General features: G+C 34.9%; 1 long non-coding RNA gene across 1 annotated transcript in view; it reads right to left on the bottom strand.

The window, feature by feature from the left end:
* LOC107651733 (uncharacterized) overlaps positions 1 to 12,952 on the bottom strand; it is a 34,500-nt gene that overhangs the window by 20,280 nt on the left and 1,268 nt on the right. The window lies entirely within an intron of this gene.

The raw sequence follows: 12,952 nt of genomic DNA, 5'->3' as shown, positions 1-12,952 counted from the left end.
ACGTCAAGTCCAAAGTCAAGAAGTAGGTTGTAGGAATGTACCGACAAAACAAAAAACAAAAGTAGAATCCCACCATAAAAATCATATTATGGTGACAAAGATGGATAGGACACAAATCCAAAAAAATGGAATGATTCCAAAATATTACACACAAATTTCCAAAGGAAAAACAATTTGGGCACAAGTTCAACTAGAATTCCTAGAAAAGATGGAAAAAGGTTTTTTGTTGTTTTGAGGCTTAGGAGTTAAAAATGTTTATATAAATTAAATGGGAGTGCTGAAGAAAAATTAGAAAAGAAATAGGAACTGTGGAAGAAAAAAATTATAAAGGGAATGAACAGCTTAGCACAAGAGGCACAAAACCTTGCCCAAGTAACAAATTTCCTGAAAACTAGATTGGACTCAATAGAAGTCAATACCCCCAGAGACAACAAGAAATATTGAAATAAAGCTGAAAGACTTTAAAAAAGAAGAAAATGTAAGGTATTTCCTAGTAAAAATTACTGACCTGGAAAACAGATTGAGGAGAGATAATTTAAAAATCATTTGTTTGCATTAAAGCCATGATATGTGTACCCCCACCCCAACAACAACAACAAAAGCCTGAATATCATTGCATTTCAAAAACTCATACATGAAAACTATCAGGAAAATTAAATACAAAATCTAGAGCTTCTAGGTCAAAGAAAAAAAACACTGCAATCAAAAAGAAAGAATTCACATACCAAGAAATCACAGTCATGATGAAGTATGAGAATTTAGAGCATACTATTCCAGAAGAACAAAGATATAAGCTTATAATCAAGACTATTTTACCAAGCTAAACTGAATATAATCAATCCTACAGTGAGAAAATGGCCTTTTTAATGAAATAGTGGACTTACAAAAATCCTTATGAAATGACTAGAGCTACAGAGAAACTTTGAACACAAACACCATTGTCAAGAGAAATATAGAAAGGTAAATAGGAGCTAATAATTATTAACAAGGATAAAATGCTTACATTCTAACACGAGGAAATGATACATGTATCTCCTCAATTCCCTGCCTATCATCATCAGGGATCATAAAGGAAGTCAAATTTGAGAGGAAATCTAGGAGGTTTTAAAAATTATTATTATTATTATTATTTTAAAAGAAGAATGGAAGAGATGGAGGAAAGGGCTGTTAGGCTAGATCAGGCTTTGTCTCCTTCCTACATTCCCCACTTTCAATATCTTAAACTTATAAATAAAAGCTGCTACTAGTCATTCTGACTCGGGAGCTAATATTTTCTAAATGGTGAACACTTTTATAATTCTCATATTGAGTCAAAACCTTGAAGGTGTGAGCTAGTAAGTGGTTTGTGAAGTCTCCTACCTAGGGACCTACCAGTGCTAAGTAGGGGTACTTGAAGTTCTTGATTTGATTAGCTAAAAATAGACAAAGGGAGAGTTAATTCTATCTTCACAAAAGAAACAACAGGAAAGGAAAGGGAGGGAAATGAGAGGAGAAAATACGAGGGAGGACAGATTAATTGAGAGGGTTAGTATGAAACAAAACAAACTCTAAGGTTGTACAAAAATATTTGTGGTAGGTCTTTTAATAATGGCAAAGAACTGAAAATTGAGGGAGTGCTCATCATTTGGGAAATGGCTGAACAAGGTATGGTATATGAACTATGGAATACTATTGAGGTTCAAGAAATAACAAAGGGGACTGCTTCAGAGAAAGCTGGTCAGACTAATTCAGAGTATAAGGAGCAGAGTCAAGAGTATAACATATAATAATATTGTAAAGATAAACAAGTTTGAAAGCTTAGAAACTGATCAACACAAGGACAAACCACATTTCTAGACGATTCATGATGAAATATACTACTCATTTCCTGAGAGGAAAAAAATGAACTCAGGGTACTGATTGAGACCTTTTTTTTTAATTTAGAATAAATGTTATGTGTCATTGTACCTCTAAATCTCTCCTTGTAAGAGATAACTTTCCTCTTTGCTTTGTTTTCAATCCTTGTCTATTTCCCTGCAGTTATTAACAATAAAAACCCTTTGAAAAAAATCTAAAAACAAAACAAAATAAAGAATGGGTCTCCAGTTAAACTTTATGGGTATAAGGCTGCTATAAGGGCAGAAGGTCACTGGGGGAATAAAGGCAGGCCAACAATCTGTGATAAATCACAGACTCAGACTACCTAAGACTCTAGATTGACTTGGTAATAGGTGCAAATAGAACAAGGAAACCAATCAGCTGTGACAGTATTAGATATGTGTCCTCCTAGATACCTAGAGGAAAAAGTGTTTTTCTATTCTATTCCGTGGTGTAACAAGAACAAATAACTCTTTAGCTTCAGTCACACTCCCTCTATAGAGTGACCAAAAATGGCACAAATTTCTAAGTAGAAATAGAGCAAGAATTGATACACCAAACCTTTGGAACATAGGAAGTGTTCTGGCATGTGACTGCTCTTCCCAAATCACACCTTTCTTTGGCACATATTTTCTAATACTTGGCCTCTATCTCACCCATCACTCCAGAAGGCAGGAGTTCTACTGAAAACTTGCCTCAGCCATTTGAAAATTCTTTACCAATGACTTCATTGCCCAAGAATGAAAGGTTCTAAGTCACATTTCATCTGCTTCTCCTCTTTCAGCATTTGTAAGAATTATTAATACAATCAAAACTATAACATTCTCTCTAAATCAGCTTTGTCACTCATGGGGAAGAAAAGATTACAGGAAATCCACTCTCCCCACATCCAACATACCCAAAAACATTCAGACAAAGTTAACCCTCTGTATCTCTTCATTTCTATATCCCTAAACTTTGCTCTGGCTTCCTAGATAACTCTGGGCATAAAATATCAAATCTAGCACCAAGAAAGCATGTTCAAATCCAAACCCAAATATTTACTAACTGTATGATCTTGAGCAAGTCATTTAACTTTCCTGTCTCATTTTCCTTGTCTGTAAAATATGTATATTAATAGCACCTAGTTTTCAGGGTTCTGAAATGAGAAAATACTTGTATTTTACAAACTATCAGGAGTTATAGAAATGCAAGTTATTATTTGCATTTATTGCATTTCCTTTGTATATAATTCCTTCATTGCAATTCTTTTGTATATAATTAATTGAAATTAATCACAAAATTTATAATTAATCATAATTTTATATGAAATAATTCAGGAATTAGGGATATCTTGACTAGAGTATTTAGGACTGGGGCAATATTAGAAATTGTCTAATAATCATCCAATTCTAGGTGACAGTTGACAGAACATTAGGCTTGGAATCAAGAAGATATTTTTATGAGTTCAAATCTAGCCTCAGGTGCTTAGCTATGTGGATGTGCAAATCACTTGACCCCATTTGCCACAGTTCCTAATCTGTAAAAATGAACTGGAGAATGAAATGGCAAACCACTCTAGTATATTTGTCAAGAAAACCCCCACTGACACTCTAAAGCATACTCTTAAAATACTGTTGATGGAGTTGTAAAGTAATACAACTACTCCAGGGAACAATTAGAAACTATACCTAAAGGGCTATAATACGGTGCGTTCTCTTTGACCCAACAAAACTGCTACTAGGTCTGGATCCCAAAAAGATCAGAGAAAAAGGGAAATGACTCATCTTCCAAACTATTTATGATAGCTCTTGTGGTGATGGCAAAGAATTGGGCATTGAGGATATGCCCATCAGTTGGAAAAAGGATGAAGTAGTTGAAACACCTGATTATAATGGAATACTATGTGCAATAATTAATGATGAAAGTGACAATTTCAGAAAAACCTGGGAAATTTTATATGGATTTATACAAAGTAAAGTGAGAAGAACTAAGAAAACATTGTACAAACACAGGACCAGCAATATTATAGAGATAAACTATGAAAGATTTAGCTATTCTAATCAATAAAATTATCTCACCCAATTCCAAGGTCTCATGATAAAAAATTATATCCACCTCCAGAGATTTAGCTGACAAAGATGTGAATACAAAATAAATCATGGATTTTTCTCTTTTTTCTTCCTTCTTTCTTTTCTTTTTGTCTTTCTTCTTTCTTTTGCAACATGACTAATATGGAAATACATTTTTTATAATTTCATATGTATAATGGATATTATATTGCTTGCCTTCTCAATGGATATGGAATAGGCTAGAGGGAAAGAGAAATCTAGACCTGAAAATGTTTTTAGAAAGAAAAACAAATGAATGTAAGCTCAATAGGTTTCCTTAGATTATTAGCAACTTTAAGAAAAGAATAAATGATGCCTCTGACTTTGGAAGTACAATATACTGGCTTTACCAAGCAAATATTCAGTATGGTATATTTATAACCAATATAGTCTATCATCAACCAATTAACAAGCATCTATCAAGCACCTGCTGTGTGCTTGACTCTTTGGTGCCAATACTCCAGCAGATAGTATTTAGACCTCAGTGCTTACTCAGAAAATTACACTACATTGTTAACAGACCCTTCACTATCAGTTAAGGGAATTTTGTTGCTCTAAGCTACATCTGTGAGTTCACAAAGTCAAAAAATGCATTACAAAAGGCAACTAGAGTGGTTCAATAGATAAGAGAGCAAAGCCTAGAGGAAGTCCTGGGTTCAAATTTGAACTCAACTGCATGACCCTGGACAAGTCACGCTCTGTAATTCTCTAGTCCTTACCACTTTTCTGCCTTAGAACTGATACTTAATATTGATTTTAATACAGAAGGTAAGTGTTTTTTTTTAAAGCTTTACAATGTTAAGTGCTATCTTTAGACACTAGATCCCTTTGGTGTAGTAGAAACTTAAAATGGGCTTAAATTGATGATATTTTTTCTTCAGCTATCACTAACTTTCACAGAAGACAATAACATCTAAACACCAGAGGCAGTTAACTGAGAGTCAGGGCAATTTATTCCCTCTTCTATCACTCACTTTCTGGACATTTTACTGTATTTCATTTTGCCCATCTACAAAATGAGGAAGGGAGAAAAAAACCCTCTTCTTTCCTCATATGTTAGCATGATAATACACATGGATCATATGCTTTGAGATCCTCAAAAAGATCTAACCTATGTAGAATGAGAGCTCCTTGAAGATCTTGACCACTTCATTTTTGTCTCTGTGTGCCTCTTGCCTGGCACATATTAGGCAATTAAGCTTCATAAATGCTCATTGATTGATTTTCACATTATTGTTATTCCTATCATTAACTCTTAGGAGTGGATCACATCCAATTCATCAATCTCCCTTTGTTTTGAAGTTCATGATGAGCTTAAATCTTGCCATATTTTTTAAATATCACTAACATTCACAGAAACATGTATCTTCAAGGCACTAGAGATAGGATAGGTATCAAAATGTCCAAAGAACAAGCTCTTTGTCTCCAGGAGTAAAGATGATATTCTCCAAGGCTCCAGGAAAGAAAAAAAATCACCCTGGAGAACTTCTTTCCCCCAATCAAGAAATGAAAAATCACTTGTATGTGGCAAGTTAACCAAATAATAGCAAGAGGATGCCAGTCCTAAAGAAAGACAGTTTGATGGATGTGGAAGGAATGAAATGAGATGCCTGGTTTATTCCACAATAGCTGATCTGTGTTCTACCCATAAGAAAAAGTTTACCAAAGAGAGCAAAGTAGAAGGTGGTTATATCAGGCAAGCAAGAATGACAAACAGCTGAAAACAGCTTGAGAAGAATAAAAGCATGGGGAAGACATGTGATCCAATAAGATAATGTTTGCAAAAGTGCTTTGGAAACTGTAAAGCATTATACAAGGGTCAGCTGTTATATTCATTATTATTTTATCTATTGAAATGTAAAAGAAGGGCATTATTTTATGACTTCAGATTGAGGAATTATATTGCAAATTGAGAAAATGAAAACTGCAAATGAAGGTCATAGGAACAGCATATTTACACACAATAGATGATAACCAAAAAAAAGCTTTGTAGGCAGAAACCATCTTGAAATGTAGTCAGGTTATAGATCCTACACAGTCAGGCAAGGTTATATTAAACATATTTGCTGAATTTTTTCTAATAAACTGAATCAAGGAGCCCTATTTTTCATTGTCCTTTTTTTTAAAAGCCAGCAAAGAAAATAAACTATTGTCAGCAAATACAGTGTAGAAAACCTCTGCTTGTGAATGATAGCCCATCTCTAAAATTTCCTGCAATAGTTATGCATTCAGACTACACCTCATAACCCAGCTGCTGATTTAACTTGACAGCTGCAGAAAATATTGAGGGTTAAAAGTATCATTTGAGATGGGGGTGATGGGTGTGAGGACTTGTGTTCTCCTTTTGAAGTGGTCTTTCTGCCTGCTTATATTACAGGCTTAAAGGAGATCAAAAGCTCCAGATGCTATAACCTGCCTTGCTGGAAAGACTTCTAATTGAATCAAACATGAACAGAATATAATTAGATAAAAAGTAATAAAGTCTCTGATCAAGATTTGGAGCTGCAAGCATTTGGACTGCTATAACTCCTTCTGTGTCCCTTTTATGAAAGTCGCTAGTGATTAGAAACCACTATTTCTAAAAACCCAAGTGTGTCTATGTGAGATGGAGAGAAAGGGCAAAAAGACTAGTCAGGGCTCTTCCTTTCTTCCCTTCCTCCCTCTCTCCTACTATTCCTTATTTCCTTTTTTCTTCTTCCTTTCCTTCTTTAATTCTTTCTTTCCTTGTTTTCTTGCTTCCTTTTCTTTCTTTTTTCCCATTTTTCTTCCCTTCTTGAATCTTACAACATAGTTGTTTCCACCTGAAATAACAAACAAGAATTTCGTACAAACAGAAAAAGAAGTTACAACATGAATATATGACAGTATTGAAAAAGAATAAGCTCGCTCTCATATTTGAATTTGTGGCAAAGCAGCTGGAATGATTTGGCATTGCTGAGTCCCAACAAAACCAGATGGAAAACATAACCCAGATAGATATTCTCAGGAGGCCCCCTAGAATCTAAATACAAATACCAATTTATGAATATTTTTCAAATGGCATATCTATATATTCATTCAAAATTTTCAAACCCAAACAACTCCTGGGTTCCACTTTTTTTAATGTAAAATGATAAACCTCCCAATGAAAACTGACAGTCAGTCAACAAATATTAATTGAACACTCACAGAATTCAGAGAACTATAATGAAGGATCAGGGTACCTACATATCAAAGAATAAGCTCAGTTATTGAACCAAAGAAAATATGCAATAATGATTCAAATGATATAGGACATGTTTGTTTAGAGTCTTAAACCAAGGATTGTCACTAGGGAAGGAAACGGACTGTACTGGATACAAGAAGACATTCACTACACCGATTTTGACTTTGTAATATCCATAGACCCAAGCAGAAACTATCCAAGCTGTCTCTCCTTACCATACAGTGCCACCTAAAGGACACTCTCCCCTTACTCGACAGTAAAATATTTTCTTTCTCTGCAAGTATTGGTCTTATTAATTTCATGATACCCCCTAATTTTCACAGAGCACTAAAATTAAGAATGCAAAAATACACCCTACCTTTTATGCCACGTGACAGAAACAGAAACACTAGCTCGATTTTCAGCTTAGCTCAGAAAAGACTCTGCTCGTTACATCTCAGAGCAGGATATTGTTTTACCCACATTCAGTTTCATCTCACGAAGCAGGAATTCTGCTCAGTAGTCATATGCAGAGGAGCACTGTGGTCAAAAGATTCTGAGTGATGACCCCAGTTTTGCCTAGGCTGCTAATGCTATACCCAAGCAGAACTGAATAAATTCTCTCAAGGATAGTGGTGGCTTGTTTCATAAGTGTTATCATTCAGGTTTCCAAACAAAAAGCAATAATACCATCAGATTTATTTCTAAAGAAATGATTTGCTAACTTCCTTCAGTAGCTTTTTAAAAAATTATCTTTTGGGTTAGCCAAGGAAAGAGGCACTAACATTTGAAATGAATTCTTAACATCTAGAATTAATTTTTAGAATCCCCCTCGAAAAATATGAGAGGAGACAAGTTCTCATAACTAATGTTCTGATATTCTGCTAAATAAAAATAAAACCACAAAAGCATTACAGCAATTAGAAAAAGATCATTAAGGAAGGAAAGAAATAATTCTGTTCTTTCCATTTGGTAACAAATACATGATGACATTTTCTCATTGTGGGAAATTATTAGATTACTTGCTTGAAAAAATTGATCAGTTACAAGCCAGAAGAGCAGCTTCCATGGCAACAGATGTATTGGGAGATCATAGATGCTCTATAGCCTCATCTAGAATTTTGATTCACTTAATTCACAGATTCAAGATCAGATGCCCTGCAAGATAAACCTTGTTTTTGTTTTACTAAAAGAGCCAGGAAGGTTTCTGGTGCAAAAAAACCAATGACTTCCCCCAAACTGGTTTAGATATCAAGTTGTATTATTATAAAGTTACTATTATACCTTATTTTACATAATTTATATATTACCAGAAACCATATATATTAGAATAGGACCTTTGTAACATAGGAGCTACTTGGATCATATAAATATCTATCCATAAGCATAAATCTGGCACAAATGTTCCCTTTCTGCAATATATTGGTTTACCTTCTTTTTGATTCACTACATATGATATATGTGTTCCTGGAAAGTTTACATAAACCAAATTTCTACAAATGATTTGTAATTCAAATATATTCAGATAATAAATTTAAAGAAATTCTACCATGGACCCATTTATTAAATACAATCCATTTGTAACACAAATAACCATACCTTTATAGTATATGTCAATGTACCATATAATTTGTAAATCATTTACATATTTGGGGTTTCTTATTCTCCAAAAAATATTTAATAGAAAATTCATATCTGAAACTTTCACAAAGTAAGAAGCATGTCCCACACGTTGATATTCTATTTTCTATCTTTCCATTTGAATCCATCATTTAGATGGATTATGAGAAAAGAGTTCCTGCATCTATAGTAATGGACTTAAAACTTTTTAATCTCCAGACAGTTGCAGTGGCAAAAAAAAAAAATCCTTTCCAACCCATAAATGACAGAGAATGGATGATGGTGATGATGTCAACAATGAGACAAAGGAAGAAATGCAAGACCTTTTGTTAGATAAAATAACCATTATTTTGACTACTTTTTGATATTTTTCTTCTTAATAGGCATAGAGACTAAACTTGTTATTGTTTTGGCATAGAGAACTCCAAGGTTTAAAAAAACCAGCTATCAATACAGATCAGTACTTTCTATATATTTTATAATTTTAGAGAATTGCTAAGAACACAGAGAGGTTATATTACTTACCCAAGGTCACCTAAATCAGTATGTAACAGAGGTGACACTTGAGTGTAGGCCTTTCTATCTTCAAGGTCAGTTTTCTAATTGCTACTCTACCCTGACTGCCTTTTGTTCTAATACGGATTCATATTAAGGGTACCCAACATATACAAATCTATAATATGTAACATACATTTTGAGTCAAACTAAAAATCCTAGAGAGAAAACTAAAGAGCTATGGACCACACCTTAAGTATCACTTTCTAAAGTCCTCTCTTTAGTAGGATTCCTGAATATATGATTTCGCAATCCTATTGGAAGAGGGGCATAATTAATATGAACATTATACAGTCTACATGTGCTAATATCTTAGCTTTTACCAAGTTCTTACATGACTTTATTTCTCTCTTCCTTTCTATTTCCCCAAATCTGTGTTATAGGGCAGGTTAAGTAGGACTTTAAAAGCCAAACAATTAAGTTTATAGTTGATCTTAGAGTTGCTTCTCCTCACTGAGACAAAAGTGATCCCATTTCATCCTGTACTCCTGTATTGCCCATGGTTTGCACCCTATATCATTCCTACTCTCCCATAAATCTTCCCTCTCTCCCTCTCTATTGGCTGCTTCCCTTCTATCTACAAATATGTTTGTGTCTCCCCCATCTTTAATAAACCATGATTTTATTCAACAATCCCCACTATGGTCCAATATATCCCCCACTTTTGTGGTTAAAATGGAAAATCTCTTCTACAATAGGTGCCCCCACTTCCTTTACTCTCATCCTCTTCTTAACTTTGTATAGTCTGACTTCTGATGTCAACATTCAACGTTTCTCTCTCCAAAACTCTCACTGATCAACTAATTGCCAATTCTAATGACCTTATTTTAGCTCTTATTTTAGTTGTTATCCTTCTTAACCTCGCTGTAACCTTTTGACAGTGTTGATTATTCTTTTTGAAACTCTTTTATTAAGGTTTCTATGACACTGCTCTCCCCTCCTACATGTTTAAATATTTCTTCTCTGCCTCCTTCGCTAGGTCCCCGAAGGCTTTATCCAGGATGGGCTTCTCCTCTATACTCTTTTACTTGGTGATCTCATCAGTTCTAATGGTTTTAATTATCATCTCTCTGCAGATCTACTAGTCCCAGCCCTAAACTTTTTCCCAACCTCTAGTCTCACCCCTCCAATGACCTATTGGACATTTCAAGTTGTATGACATGTAGGTATCTTAAACCCAACAGTTCCAAAACTAAATTCATTACTTTCCCCTTCATTCTCCCTTCTTTCAAACTTGCCTAATCAAAGGTAGTGTCAACCTCTAGTCATGCAGATTCAAAACTTAGATGTCATCCTCAACACCTTATTCTCTTTCACATCCTTTATCCAATCTGTAGCAAAGTCCTATCATTCCTACCTTTGTAATATCTCTCGTATGTGCCCCCTCCTCTCCTCTGACACTGATATAACCCTGGTGCAATACCTCATCATGCCATGCCTAGACCACTACAACAATGTCTTCTCTCTCCAATCCATCCTCTATTCAACTGTCAAATTATCTTCATAAAGTATAGTTTGATCAAATAATAAATCTTTTGGGTATTCAAATCCCTTCAAAACATAGCCCTTTCCCACCTTGCCAGTCTTCTTCAATCTTATTCTCCAATACCATAGGATAGCTTATGATCTGGTTACACTAACCTCCTTACTGTTCTTCATATACTACACTATATCCCCCAACTCCAAACATTTTCATGAACTATCCCCCATGTGTGGAATTCTCACCATCTTTGTATGTACCTCCTAGCTTCCCTGACTTCCCTTAAGCTCCAAGTAAAATCATACTTGCTATGAGAAGCCATTCCTTAACCCCACCTTAATTTTAGTCCCTCCTTCTGGTCATTAAAATCTCCAGTTTTTCCTGTATATAGCTTGTTTGTATATTGTCTCTTCCATTAGGCTATGAGTGCCTGAAAAGCAAGGACTGTCTTATGGCTCTCTCTATATCCCAAGCACTCATCACAGTGACTGGAACACAGTAGGCACTAAATGTTTATTGATTGACTGAGTGACAATGCACTAGCAGTTAGAGGGGAGTCAAAAAAGGTTCCATATAGAACATAATACTGGAACTGAGTTTTGAAGGAAACTAGGTATTTTGAGAAGTATAAATGGGAAGAGATAGCATAATAAGCATGGAGGACAGTCTATCTAAAAGACATATTGCCTTAGGTTGATGTCTAAAGTCCAGATCTACTCCCTTACCAATATACTGGCCAATCATTTTCCTGCAACAACCTGATAGAACAATACTATAGCATAGCTTTCTGTCATTTAGATTTAAATACTCCACATTAAATAACTAAAACATAATTGTGTACATTAAAAGCCTGATAAAGCAGAGTCTCTTAAGCAAGTATTAGATATCTCCCATAACTTCAATAATGGAAAATGAAGCTGTTATAGTTTCTTAGGAGGTTTTGAGGTGACAAAAAAATAAAATAATGGAACAGTTCTCTAAACCATCATCTGAAACATCTAGCATGGCTAATCAGGGATGCTCTCTTTTGGGACCATGTATTCCAAGATAAGACAGAAAGCCTGCCATGAGTCGTCAAGCCCACCAATCACCATCCATTTCTGTTCATATGTGAAGGAATAAGTAATGTCACCAACTCAAGGACATGGGAACACAGCTGGTAATTGGATCTCTTTGTTGAGGGGTTTCGGAAAAAGAGAAGGCTATACAAAGTGAACAGCTGGTACCAAAGGAGAGGATTTTGGTTTGGGGCTATAACTTATAATATCAGAAAATGGATCTTGGCATGGGAAGGCATATATTTTATGAGAGGTAGAAGAATGTGTTTGGAAAGAGACTTAGCACCTGAATCCAGATACTATTCAACTCAATGTGAATTTTGCACTAATTCTAAGCACTCCCAGTACCACTAAATAATGCCTGGTGGTCTGTAGTATACTCCAGTGACAAGACCATTTCTGCTTTTCCTCTTTGACCCAAATGCTCTTCAGCGTATCTCTCCCTTTACAATAATAACACCTATCATTTACATAACCCTTTCTATGTGCTAGGCACTCTGCTAAGTTATTACAATTATTATTTCATTTAGTTCTCACAAAAATCCTGGGAGACAGTGCTATTATTATTCCCATTTTTCAGATGAGGAAACTGAGGCAAATAAGAGTTAAGTAGTGACTTGCACAAGGTTGCTTACCTAGTAAATATCTGAGGCTGAATTTAACTTGGGCCTTTCTGGCTCCAAAGTGGTCTACCTATCTAATAGAAACTGTCTCCAGAAGTTGTAATGATCAGCTCTTTGCAAACCTTAAAAGAGCTATATAAATTCTAGTATTATGAGGCAGCAAGATGGCACAGTAGATAGAGTGCTCTGTCTGGAATCAAGAAGACATAAATTCAAATCTGGCCTCTGACACTTACTAGATAGGTGACCCTGGCCAAGTCACTTAACCTCAGTCTGACTTAGTTTCTTCAACTATAAAATGAGGATAATATTAGCCCTTACCTTTTAGGGTTATTGTGTGGATCAAATGAGATAATATTGGTAAATTATCACCATATCTGGAACTTAGAAGGTCATAAATAAATGTTTAATCTCTCCCTTCTCTTCTAATTCCTTACTTACTCTTCACACTTAAGAAAAACTTCTTATTATACAATAGTCTGTAA

This window comes from Monodelphis domestica, chromosome 3, assembly GCF_027887165.1.
Source record: "Monodelphis domestica isolate mMonDom1 chromosome 3, mMonDom1.pri, whole genome shotgun sequence".
NCBI classification, from domain to species: Eukaryota; Metazoa; Chordata; class Mammalia; order Didelphimorphia; family Didelphidae; genus Monodelphis; species Monodelphis domestica.
Note: the sequence above shows the minus strand (reverse complement) of the source record. Positions and strands in the feature narration are given on the sequence as shown.